At 49.0% G+C, this 13353-nt stretch overlaps 1 protein-coding gene across 8 annotated transcripts in view; it reads right to left on the bottom strand.

The window, feature by feature from the left end:
* Positions 1–13353, bottom strand: part of ZBTB7C (zinc finger and BTB domain containing 7C) — a 367127-nt gene that overhangs the window by 28837 nt on the left and 324937 nt on the right. The window contains exon 1 of one of the 8 annotated variants that reach the window (XM_032259405.1): positions 3694–7036. The exons of the other annotated variants lie outside the window; for them this stretch is intronic. The gene's annotated coding sequence lies outside the window, so the exon portion shown is untranslated. Of the gene's footprint in view, positions 1–3693; positions 7037–13353 lie in introns of those variants that run through there. 8 annotated transcript variants of the gene reach the window in all.

Genomic DNA, 13353 nt, shown 5'->3' on the forward strand with positions numbered 1-13353 from the left:
GCCTATTGATTTGTTCTGGGGCCTTTAGCTACCTGTCTTAATTTTTTTTATCTGTAAAACAGAATTAATGACAGTGGCTGTCTGTCTCATGGGTGGCTGTGAGGCTCAAGGGAGAGCTGGATGACAACAGGCTCTGGCTGCCATCAGATTCAACTGCAGGACATTAGAGGTGGCCTGTGTTCTGCCCAGCACCTGTCTACTACTTGGCAATGTCCCTGTGGCCACAGAGGCAAGCTGTGTATCACAGCTGGGTTCTCCAGTGGTGGAAGAATACATGACTCCAGTTATTTGTTAGTTCAACATTTCCTATGTAGCACCAAGGACACAGGTGCTAGGAAGAGCTGTGATGTTATTTCAGCACTATCTGAGCTTCAAGAGTATGGCTGCAAATGATGATAATCACAATAATGAAAATCTTACTGCTTTCAGCTGACCACCTATTTCACACATAATAACTCATTTGTTATCCTTGTTTTAAACATACGGCCAATGAGCTCTAAAGGGTTGAACCCACTCAAGGGGCCCAGCCAGTAAGGGGCTGAGCTTCTCCACTTGGATGCTGTCATTTCTTTACTCCGGGACTTTTGATGATTCCCTTTGCAGGATCCTGCCATCTCAGTCCGCCTTTTGTGGTCCCTTACAGTCTGTTCTGGATCTAATTTCCCAGTTCTCTCTGACTTGGGCTCTCTTTAAAGCTGGTCTCTGAACTGCCTCTGAACACACCATGCTCATTTCTGCACTGGTGCCTTTTCCTCTGAGCTGCTCACACCTCTAGTCCTACCTCTCTTGTCATCCCAGGGTCTTTAAGACCCTGTGTGAATCAGTTTCTCTTCTTCCCTGACACCTTCTCCTCTAACCTAGGTGACTTTTCAGAGGATGTCAGCCAGCTCCATCGGAATGGCTCTGTCATGGTATTCATGCCTCAGGCAGTCCCCTCCTGCATTGTATCAGGGCCGGTGTGTGCACCTACAGACAATGGCATGTGCCTGCCATGGGAGGCTATAAGAGATGTTGCCACTTTCACCTTGCTTTCTCCTGGAACTTTTGCTGTGGGGGAAACCATTGTGTTGAGAGGCAGTTCAGCAGCCCAAGGAGAGGTCCATGTGAGGAGGGACTGAGGCCTCCCATCAACAACCAGCACCAACTTGCCAGTGATGTGAGTGAGCCACCTGGGAAGTAGGTCCTTCTGTCCCCATCAAGCAGTCCCAGTCACCTTCAGGACTACAACCACATGGGAATCCCTCAGCCAGAACTTTTCAGCTAAGCTGCTCCCAGATTCCTGACTATAAAATAATAAGGATAAGAGATATTTATTGTTGTTTTAAACTGCTATGATTTTGGGGCATTTTGTTACACAGCAACAGCTAACTAATGTATGTTAACTAACTCCTTTGGGAAGCAGGATGTACACTTTGACTTTTGTCCATTTATTCTTTTCTGAACCTTTGCGTGTGTCATCTTGTATCTCCAACAAAATAATAATCTATAATTCCCCTATATCTCCCATCATGGTCTGGGGGTTGGGAACAGAAGGAGAATCCGCAGTGATTCACCAGCTTCCTATTTGCGAAGAGAAGGCAGAGGGGTTAACTAACAGCCTCCAGCACACATGCACAGAGCTTCTGGTTGGCTGGTGCCCTCATAAGTATGCAGATAACTCACACACACAACGCCTGCAACCTCCCTACCTGAGACCTACAACTCACTGGCACACTGGAGCATTCAAATGCCAGCATTCTCAAATATCCCATGGTGTGTCTGACTCACAACCCAGTGCCAGTTGGAAGGAGGGGCAGGAGGGCCTGGAGAAGCCTGCCACTTCTTACTACACTGCTACTGGAGATTTACTTACTGGCCCCACACCCTTTTCAAAGATATTTCTTTCAAACCCAGAGCGACAGTCTCCCTTTCAGCTTTCCTGATGCTCAATTCCAAATACATGGTACGCTTAACCCCATAGAACAATTTAGGAGCTAAAGAATCATAAAGAAAAATACTGTCGAGGGAGCTGTTGCTGCTCCTTTGAAAACAGCCCCCGCCCCAGTCTCTCCCGAGCCCAGCTGCCTCCTGGTCCCCAGTCCCCAAAGGTCCCTCCCCTCAGCCGCCCAGACTGCTTCCCTACAGGGAGCCGGTGGGAGGGCACGACCCTTCCCAGGCTTCTCCCTCCTCCCACTCTTTCCCAGGCAGGCTGGCTTATTTTTCAAGACTAATAAACACCAGTGGAAGGGAAGAGGGGAGCGCCTTTGTAAAATGGTGTCTAAACAGAGGCAGTTCCACCATTTTTTTCGGCCGGGTGGGTGGAGGTGACCAAAGATACAATTATAACGTAGCCCATCCTCTCCCACACGACCCATTTTAACCAGTGTGTAATAAAGCCCAGCTCATCCACCCTCTGATTTGGGTCAAATGAGAGGAATTTTTAGCTTTTCTGGGGAGTTTGTGCCAGCAGGGGAAGCAGAGGGGAGAAGGAGGAGGGAAGGAATTAACAAATATGCTACAGTTCTCTGGAAGAAAGGAAAGACTGCGTGTGCAGGAAGCTGGGACGGGGTTGTCCGCCTTTCACTTCCTCCAACTGAGCCCCTCTTTCCAAGTTAGCCATCTAGCTCCCAAACCTTGGTGGAGACTAAGGTCTCCCTCTTCCTTGCTCTGGACTCAGTGAATCAGCTTTCACTGTGAGCTCCCAGGGCACACCCCCTTTGCTTCTCCTACCTGCCTCCTGCTGGTTCCCTTGACCTTCCAGTAACTGGAAGATGTCACTGGTGTGCCCAACTCCCACCAGGCTGGCTTTGCCCATTCTGCCGCCTCAGCTAAAATGCCGTCCCCTCCCAACCTCCTCACCCAACCCCACCTTCACTGGGTGAACTCTTGCTCATACTTTAAGACTTGGTGCAGATGTCACCTCCTCCAGGAAGTCCTCCTGAATTAGGTACCTGTCCTTCATGTTTACATCCTTCCCTGTCTCCTAGTTCCTTACCACATGGAGATGTACGTGGAAAATGGGTGCTATTGTGATGGGCCTGGAGAGAGGAGGAGAAATAACTCTGGGATATGAGGAGCTGGGGTAGGGTTAGCAGACCACAGCATGTGCTGCAGGATGAGTGTTGGGGGATCGGGCATGCCCGCAGCCTGTGGAGTGAGAGGGGCTGCCAGGGATAGAGAGAAACCCAGTCTCATCCAAACCCAGCTGCTTGAAACGTGGTGACTGCGCCGCCATGGAGTGCTGGGGCTGGGGTGGGAGTTGGTAGTGGTAGGGACAGGGGTATGACCCTGCTGTGGCCACTAGAGACCAAGGGGTTTACCATGCAGTGAGCAAGGCAGGAGGTGAGGGCTTGGAAAGAGTTACAGGTCAATTACAGAGCTCTAGACAAATGGACCTTCATGACGAAAACTGTGAAAGGAAAAATGTGCACCCAGATGCAAACTTAACAGAGAAAAGGGTCATGAGGAAGCTTTCCTGAAACGGACAAGAGTAGGATAAAACAAAGGCTGGATCATTTACACACTCCCCCAGGAAAATGTCACTGCTTCCTTCACACCTTCACCCCAGCTCTCACTGCGGTCTGTGCACTGTGGGGCCACCCACCTGGTGTACTCGCACCTGCAGTGCTTGGCCTCGTCTTTCCTTGGTCAGGGATGCGCTCACTCCTCTACCCTTGAGTCCCTCTTCTCCTCCCACTAGTCCTGAACACTCACTGAGCCCCTCAGGCAGTTGGAGACAGAGCAGGCGGCCTTCAGGGCCACAAGCACCCCCATTTCTACCAGTATGCTCAACAACTAATTTCACACACACAAGTATGGCCAGCTTTCAAAAGCAGATGGGACTAGAATTGATTCAACACAAATGTGGGTAAAATCATTACTGAATCACCCAGGGCAGCGGTACAGCCAAGCAGGGTCCCAAGACATATTTTCAGCTCCAAAAAGGATGCTTATTTTCAAAAGCATAGAGTGCACAGGATGGGAATGTAAGTTCCTTGAGAGTGGGAATGAGTTGCTTCTCTGTACCTTCCACAGAGTGGAGCCTGGAGTTTCATATTACCAGGCATTTGGTATAATGTTTGCTGAGTGACTTGTTGAGCACACAGGGGCCTATTTATCTTTAAATAGTCAGTATCACCTCTACTTTGGAAAGGAGGAAATGACCTGGGGCAATAAGTAATAAAGAATGGCAAGGCCCTCAGTACATAGCAAGTGCTGGTGTGTGCGCCAAGGGCCTGGGCACATAGTGCACCTCTGTGGTCACGTGTGGCAAAAGGGCAAAGTGCTAAATCAGAAAATTTACATGAGCTAAATCTCCCAAGGAAAACATGAGAGAGTCTTATTTCTTCTGATTAAACAATTTACAAATCAGGATAAAAAGGACTTCCTCTGAAAACCTTTGGCCCAATATTGCTTCCATATTGCTATAACTTCAAAACATACCAAAGACAGCCACAGTGAAGCGTGCTATTGTATTCCTGAGGGTTCATCATGTGACAGGCGAGGGGAGCCCCTTGAAGGGGCTTGATCCCCAGGAGGGGAGAGGAGAGCACTTCCCTCTCCCTGTCTCCAGGAGGACCTGGATTAGCTGGAAGCATGAGTCATGCTCGATTTTCACGCTGTTGGCTCACTGAATCACTTCTGCTCTCAACACAAGACCCTGTCACAGTCAGAACCCCTGAACACTGAGCAAGTCAAGGCACGTCCAGAGCTGCTTTAATTTCATGCAACCTTTCTTAAGCACCTACTGTGTGCCAGGTATTAAGCTGGGGTCTTTTACACTGAATACCTCATTTGATCCTTATAGCAGCCTTATGAGATGATTATTTTTACCTTCATTTTCCTAGGAGGAGACTAAGACCAGGAGTGGCCAAGTCACATGTCTCAGGACTGCCATAAGTCAGTGGCATGTTCCATTCTAGAACATCTGAGAGCATCTGAAGGCTGAAAACTGGGATAATTCATGGGTGGCAGAGCCAGGAATGCTGTCTGTACACATCTGAAGAAGGCCTTAGGATGCCAGGGATGGACAGGACCTTTCATGGTTGAGGATGCTGAGGCACAGTCATGTCAAAGTGTCTACCTGGTCGTGGCAGGAAGCACAGCTTGAGTTCTTAGGCATGGCCAGGATGCTTGTGCTGGCTCCGGGAGCCACAGTGACTGTGCTGGGACCTGTATTTTGCCTTCACCCACTCAGCTCTCCACTCAGGCTGGGTGGGAAAAAATCTGTGACTCTGCCAGTCAGCACCACAGAAAGGACTACAGAGACACTATTCTCACCCCTGAGATTATCCTCCCTCCTTCCCATCACCCAAGCCAAAAGGTGAGACCAACATGTCTTGGTTTTCCCAGGCCTTTCCTGGTTGAAGCGCTGAAAGTCCTGCATTCTGGGAACCCCCTCTGTCTCTGGCAAGCTGGGATGGTTGGTCACCCTAGTTCATCTCCACTTCCTTGTATGCACCACCCACCTTCACTGCCCTTAAGGATCATGTGACCCCAGCTCCACTAGACAAACAGCGCAGGGACTTTTTCCCCCAGCCCACACCCTTGAGGTCTTGTCCTGCCCCATTCAATGCCAGAGGAAGAGTTCCTGTTGTCATCAGGGATTGCTCAACCTGGGCACCTTGGTATTTCTCCTGTGAGGGGGCAGCCCTCTGTCCCAGGGCTCCCAGAGGGATACAGAGCAAGGAGGAGCAGAAGGTAGGGAGACAGAACGTAACAGAACTGGGAAGAAAGGCAGGAGGGGAAGTTAATGAGATTTAAACAGGGAGAAAAGGGAGGAAAGGGAAGCGGGGAAAAGGAAGGTGTGGAGAAAGGAGAGGAGGAGAGGTGACAGTATGGGTTATACAAATAAAAGAATGGCTAATCGCCATGGCCGGCTTCCTCAACAAGAAGTGGTCCAGGTTTTCAACAGATGCTCTCTGGGCAGAGATGTCTTGAGAGTTGTATAGGGCTGTGGGGATTATGCAGTTAATCCTTACTTTGCAGATGTTGAGAAAACTAAAGCTTATAGGACTGGAATGTAAGAGCGTCCATGGCAGAAATCATGGTAAATACTTTTTTTGGTACCCAACCCAGAACTTCCATGATATCTTATGCATGGCAGATTATTAAATGCTTATTAATAAGGACAGTGACAATGATATTGATCTCTGGCAATCCAGTCCTCCTCCTAAGCAGGTCTTTCCGAGTCATTGTCAACACAAAGTTGGATAATTATCTTGGAAATTTGAGCAATATGGCCATTAAGAATGAGAAGGCGGCCCCAATCCACTGGGAAACAGAAGCGGGGTTGTCTCCATGCATAGGCAGCTGCTGCATGGGGTTACTGGAGGGTACCCCACTAAGCTCTGCCCATTCCAAAGTATATCTCTTCCACCAACCTGATGTGATGCCACCCAGCTTGCCATTCCAATCACTGGGAATTCCCATTAGGGGAGGCTGGGTGGCATTAGCGAGACTGTCTCAAAAAACAAAATAAAACAAGAATGGTAACAGGAACAGAGAGAAGAAAGAAGGTGGTCCCAAGGCAGGGAGGTCCCCCTGGGAGGAGAAGGTTGTAAGCTAAGGTGGAACCTAGAAGTTCTGCTCTAGAGGAAAATGGCAGGTGATGGCCTGGAACAAAGCAACGAAGCCCACAGAGGGCTTCTGGAAACACTGCCTCCCTTCTTCAGGGTGCCCCCAAGCTCCCACCGCTCCACTCAAGGAAAGGGCTCTGCAGTCACAGACTTTAACCGCCAAACGTCTAACATGTCCTTTTGGTTTGGAGAAACCCGTGGGGAGAGTTTGATGGTAGGAAGCAGGACTCTGCCTCCCACTGAGGAAGAGGGGCCTCCTTCCACTTCCACCCCCGGCAGTGAGCACATTTGCACACAGCGCTAGGTCCAGCTGGCTGGACCCTGCTGCCAGGACCTCGAATCTTAAGTGAGTGACAGTTAGCAGCAGCAGTTTGTGTTGCTTATTTGCAACTATGAACTTTGAATGGCATAAATGTTGGGTATATCTGAATACCAGAGCCCTGCCGGAGATTCACAATGAATCAATCTCTTTGTCTCTGTCTCTCACACACACACACACATGCCTGAGGAAGCCCACAGTAAAGAAACCTGTTTAACTTTGTTGAACTCTGCATTTCTCGAACTTGTTTTATCTTTCTGCTTTGCCTAACACCTTTTAATATCCTGCAGAACTGGTGTGGCAAGCACACCTTCAGGGAACACTGGGGTAGAGCCATGCTTTCCAAACTTTTTCAGTCACGGAATTTGTAGAGAAACAATATTTTCATGGCACAAAGGAACTGGAGGGCTCTCAGGAGGGTGCTGGGCTGTTCAGTTGACAAGAGGGGTGAAGAGGCAAAGCCACTAGTGGGAAGCTCTGGACCAGAGGACAGAGCCCTCTGGGATATAAGCTTGGAGGTCTGACCTGTTTCCTTGGCTCTGGTGTGAAGCAGTCTCCATGAGGTCACACAGGTAGCGGTGGCATCCCAGGGCTGCCTCTGCTATACCACGCAGTTTCCCTCTAGGGCCCTTGGAGAAGTGGTCTTATCAGAGGATGCCTGCTTTCTGTTAACAGAAATGAGGGGGCAGAGTGGGGCAGCTCATCTTCCAATCCACCCCCCTCCCTGGAATTAGCTCAGGGTCGGGACTTGCCAGCTCTGCCCTCTGCTCCCCCCTCTTTCTCCTTCCCAACAAGTTCTGGATCCAGCCCCAGTAGGCAGTGCATGGAAGCTTCTTGTATGAGGAAGCCCACCCATTTGGAGGTCTCCTGTCTCTGCCATATGGTATCTGCTCTCTCCTTCATCTGCCAGCCGGGCATCAGCTCCTAACCTTCGGCTTCCATGCTGGTTCACCTCCTGAGGCCCCATAATCCTTGCTGGCAAGCCTGCAGCCTGGGCTAGTGCCTACCTCGGCTTCACCAGCCTTGGTTTGCGGCCCTGTCTCCAGAGCCCCCATCTGCCTGCAGCCTGCCTCAGCCAGACTCTTTGGATCACAATCTCTGGCTAACATCACATGCATTTTTCAGAGGATCTGTACACCCCATGGATGTGAGTGCTGCCAAGCCCTGGGGGGCGGAGGTAGGAGTGATGTGTTTCTAACAAGATCAACCATTATAACCGGGCTTTGATTTAAAGCAAAATCTATTTCCCAAGCTGTATTTAATGCTAAGCAAGAGGCGAGTGTGCAGAGACCATAAGACCATATCTGTAGATTATGGCATTAAGTGTGCAAATGCAAGCATAGATGAAGCAGCCACAAAATTATAGGTAACAACGGGGCCTGATAGAAATCCAGGGAGCCGGCAGCTGCAGGGAGGCCTCCCAACTCTCCCCTCTACTTAGAGGCCGAGTCAATTTATAGCTTCCTCCTCCCCTGTTCCTGAGATCTTCAAATGCAAGTCTACAGGCCTGAGCAATGCTGGGCATGTTCACAGGTTCAGGAAAAGACACTTCTCCTTAAGCTCCCACTGCACTGCCATTTGGAGTAGAGTGGAGAGACGTTCCGCTAGATGTCAGGAGTCTTGGGTTTAAGACCTACCTCTATTCCCTGCCAAAATGCATGATTTGGAGAAGGTGGTTAGCTTCCAGGAGTCATAGCTTCCTTCTGTAAGTTAAGGAGCTGCATTTTACCTTGAATATCCCTTCATGGTTTTATAATCTACAAGTCCATGATAAATAAAACTGCAATGGAGGAACCAGCTATGAAACTCCAGATGAGTTGTTGACCACTTCTCTACCTTCCTTATTTGTAAAATCAGGTGTACCATGGTTAATCTTACATATCAACTTGGCTATGCCATGGTATCCAGACACTGGGTCAAGTAGAAATAGAGGGAGTTGTAAATTACCTTTAGAGGATACTAACATTTAAATCAGTAGACTTTCAGTAAAGCAGATGACCTTTCAGAATGTAGGTGGGCCTCATCCAATCAGTTGAAGGCCTTAAGAGAAGAAGACTGAGGTCCCCAGAGGAAGAGGTAGCTCTGTTCCCAGACCCAAGCTGCAACATCAACTCTCCCCTAGGTCTTTAATCTGCTAGCCTGCCCTGTAGATTTTGGGCTTGCCAGCCCTTACGATTGCATGAGCCAGTTCTGTAAAATCAATCTCTCTCTCTCTCTCTCTCCTCTCTCTCCTCTCTCTCTCTCTCTCTCTCTCTCTCTCTCTCTCTCTCTCTCTCTCCCTCTCTCTATTTCCACCTTTCCACCTGTCCATCCTATCGGTTCTGCTTCTCTGGAGAAATCTGACTAATACAACTTGGTTAGATGAAGTCAGTGGCACTCAACCTTGGGCCTTGTAAGTCTTAACCCAGGCTGCACATCAGACACCTCATAAGCTGTTCAACAGCAACACCACCACCACCAACAAAACCACCAGCATCTAGACCATAACCCCAGATAAGCTGAATTAGACTCTCTGGGAATGTGGCCTGGGCATAAGGGTTTAAAAACTCCCCAGGGCCTCCCCACATGCAACCCAGGCTGAGAAGCATGGCTGCCCAGAGGAAACAAGTCACTTTGGAGCTTCCTAGAAATGCAGATTCCCTGGTCCCACCCAGGACCTACGAATCAGAACCTTTGGGTGGGCTCCTGGCATCTCCAGACTTAACAAGCTCCCCAGGACATTGATCAGCTGCTCTCTAAAGTTTGAGAGTTCTGAGCATGGACCATCTCTCAAGGCCCTTTTCACCTTCACAATGTGCACAGCATTATGGTCAGAATTTGGGGGCCAGAATATACTGTCTCCTCTCAGGAGGGGGCCAAGGAGATTGCAGCAGGAGAAACCAGCAGGGCCCCATGATTTGGGAAGAGAACAAGCTCTTTCCAGAGCTTGTAGAGCGAGATGAACTCAGCATCCTCCCAGTCTCCACTAAGGGCACGCAGCACCTGCCAGGCAGGCCGCTTCCGCTCCTGGAGGGTACATGCGGCCTCCCACCACCTTGGTATCCCCAGGCTATGGCGGCCAGGGCAGGGCACAGAGTAGGTGCTCAGGCATTTCTGCTGCCAGATTGACTGAATCAATGAGCGCAATGTCCCACAGTCACTGGGCCCACCCTTGTCCAGGTGTTCCTGTGGGTGGCACGCCTCTCACCTTTCTCAATTCTCACCACAATTGGAAAATGCCCTTCCCTTCCTTGTTGTTTCATCTCCTCGGCATTCTCCATGGTCCAGCTGACACCCTCTCCCTTTGAAAGATCTCTCGATGCTTCTGTTCTCTCTGCTGTCTCTTATCACTGCTCCTGACCGGATTTACAGTCAAGTCCAGAGAGCTGCCTGACGTGGTTCTTAAGTTATTTCTCCCTTTCTTCTGTGTCTTCCCCTAGACTGTGAGCAGACAGAGGACAGGCTGGGCACATGGCAGGAAGCTGTGAGAGCTTGAGAGCTCACAGAACATGCCCAAGACATCTGCGCTTTGTGGTTCAACAGAAGCCCAAGAAAGCAAGTTGGGCTCCTCTATCCTCTCCCGCCCCCTCCCCATGTATTCGGAGCCTCTATTACCAGGAGCAAGGCCTTGTGCTATATCTACATCATCTTAGACCCTGTTCCTTCCAATTCAGGGCTATGCTCTTAACCGCTGGAGTATAAGCCTCCTCACTGCACTGTGAGCGGAACAGAGGAAGGGTGTTTTTGTCTTTGAGAAAGAAAGGCAAGGATGAAGGGCAGGATTTGAGCCACGGTGGTAGATCAGAAAGAAGATCTGGTAACAGGTTTAGGGAGAAAAATGGTAGGGAAATGGCTTCAGGGCAGTCAGGCCTGGCCCCTGGAGAGGGAGGAGAGGGAAGGGCTAGGCTCTTCATGCACATGCTGTCTATGGGGCCTGGCAAGATTCCTGGAATCACCAGCATGTTTCACAGGTGAGACAATTGAGGCTCACAGAGCTGAAGTAACTCATCTCAAGCATCCGTGCTTTGTGTGGCAGAGCCAGAAGTCAAGTGTAGGTCTCTGTGACCTCGAGCGGCACCAAAGTGAGTATCAAAAAGGCAGAAAGGGACTTATCCCTTCGCTCACTCAGCAAAAGCATGTTAAGCAGGTCTGTGTGTCTGGCATTGCTAAACACATACAGAGAATAACAGTGTCAGCCACAATGACTTCACAGCCTAGTGACTGAGGAGGGAAAGGCTTTAGGCCATGGCATCCTGGGGGGTGACTGCCTGCCCTGTCTCGAGTCATCCTCACCAAAGCTTTGTACCCTGAATCCCAGCTGTAGGCTGGTCTCTGGCCTTCAGCTATGAGAGCCATTCAGATACTGCCATCCAATGGTGCCATCTGGAGAAAAGGATTGGTGCTACCTTGCTGGTCCAGGTCAAGAGGAGCAGGAGAAAGAAGGGGAAGAAGACTGCCCTCATCTCAGTGGATATTTGCTGAGAGCCTCAGCAACGCTGGGAAGAGCTTGCTCCATTTCACTGTGAGTGCCACACCTTTTCCAGCACAGGGTTCTCCTAGAGAAGGGAAATCCCCTATCTGAAATAGTGCCAAGGAGGCCATAGTTTGCATCTACACTCCCCATTCATTGATCCCTCAAACATCTGCAGGGACTAGAAGCCCAGTGAAGCCACCAAGAGTGATAGGCGTCTGTGCATGTTGGGGTAGGGAGTGCACACATCCCATTCTTTAGTACAAGAAGAAACTACAGATCCAGCCCACCCCATCCTGCCCTTCCCATGTTTCTGCTCTGATCCTTCCTTAGCTTCCTTTTGAGGCTGGGTTTCCCCCCCTTTCCCCACTGACTGGCCCCTGTGGTCCCAGCCAATCTCAAAACCTAACCCAATGCAGCAAAAATTCCCGTCAGATCACACGTTGAGATTTCAGGTTCAGAAATCACTTCAGGTTGTATCCACTTTTCCCCAGCAGAGTCTAAGGTTCTGAAGGGGAAGGAGCATGCCATACTGCTTTGCATAGCTATAGCACAGTGCCTAGTACATAGTAGGAACTTAGTATGTGTATGATGAATGACAGTTTCACAACAGCTACGGATTTCCAGAGAGCTCAGATGCAATAAAACATACTTTACACAAAGGCGCTACTGCCACAGGTACTATTTAGCAGATCCAGGGGGTATTGTGATTACCCAGGGGTCCTCTTTAGGAACATAATGATGACATTAGAGTCTCTCAAAAACTTCTGGTCATTTGTAATTTTGAGTGAAGAAGCACCGATAACACAACAACAGAAAAACCCCAACAACTCAACTCAAAACTGGGTAAAGCACTTCAACAGACATTTCTCTAAAGAAGACATACAGATGGCCAGTAAGCACATGAACAGATACTCAACATCGCTAACTATTAGGGAAGTGTAAATCAAAACTACAATGAAATACCGTCTCATATCCATTAGGATGGCTACTGTCAAAGAAACTACATAACAAGCGTTGCTGAGGATGTAGAGAAATTGGAACCCTTGTGCCCGGCTGGCAGGAATATAAAACGCTGCAGCTGCTGTGGCCAACATTAGGGAGGTTCCTCAAAAAATTAGACATGGGATTACCATATGATCCAGCAATTCTACGTTTGAGTACATAACCAAAATAAATGAGAAGCAAGGACTCAAACAGATATTTGTACAACCATATGCATAGCATTAGTCATACTAGCTCAAAGATGGAAACAACCCAAAGTCCATCAGTGGACGAATGGGGAAACCAAAGGTGATGTATGCACACAATAGAACATTATTCAGCCTTAAAAAGGAAGGAAATTCTAACACCTGCTACCACATGGGTGAACCTGGAGGATATCAGGCGTGTCAGGTATAAAAGGACAAACACTGATTCCGCTTACGTGAAGTACCTGGAATAGTCCGATTCATAGAGATGGTAGAATGCTGGTTACCCAGAAATGGGGGGAGGGAGGTGTGGGGAGTTCGTATTTAATGGGAACAGAGTTTCATTTGGGATACTAAAGAAGTTCTGGAGATGGCTAGTGGTGATGTTTGTATTATACTGTGAACATACACTTAATGTTACTGAATTATATATCTAAATGGTGAATCTTGTGTTATGTATAATTTTAGCACAAATGAATGAATGAACGGATGGATGAAGCATGACTGTCTCTTTGAGGCTGCATGGGGTATGAGGAAAGCATTTGACTATTGGAAACTGACAGCCATGATTTCTAGTCCTAGCTGTGTGAAACGGAGTTGACACTTTGCTTCTCTGAATTTCAAGTCTATCATCTGTAAAATGGGGTAAGAGGACCCCAAACGGAGATAAAAATATCCACGCTACAAAAGGGAGTCACGGGTTAAATGAGATGATGCCTATGAAGCCTGGAGCCCAGGGCCAGGAGACTCCTTCAACCTCTCACCCTCCCCCTTTCTCCCTGGGTGGCTGCATCCACTGGCCAGGTTGGCCTCAGGTGCCAACCCCAGCTCACCTTT

Source organism: Sapajus apella, unplaced genomic scaffold, assembly GCF_009761245.1.
Source record: "Sapajus apella isolate SASKATOON/1434 unplaced genomic scaffold, GSC_monkey_1.0 scaffold109, whole genome shotgun sequence".
Lineage (NCBI taxonomy): Eukaryota > Metazoa > Chordata > Mammalia > Primates > Cebidae > Sapajus > Sapajus apella.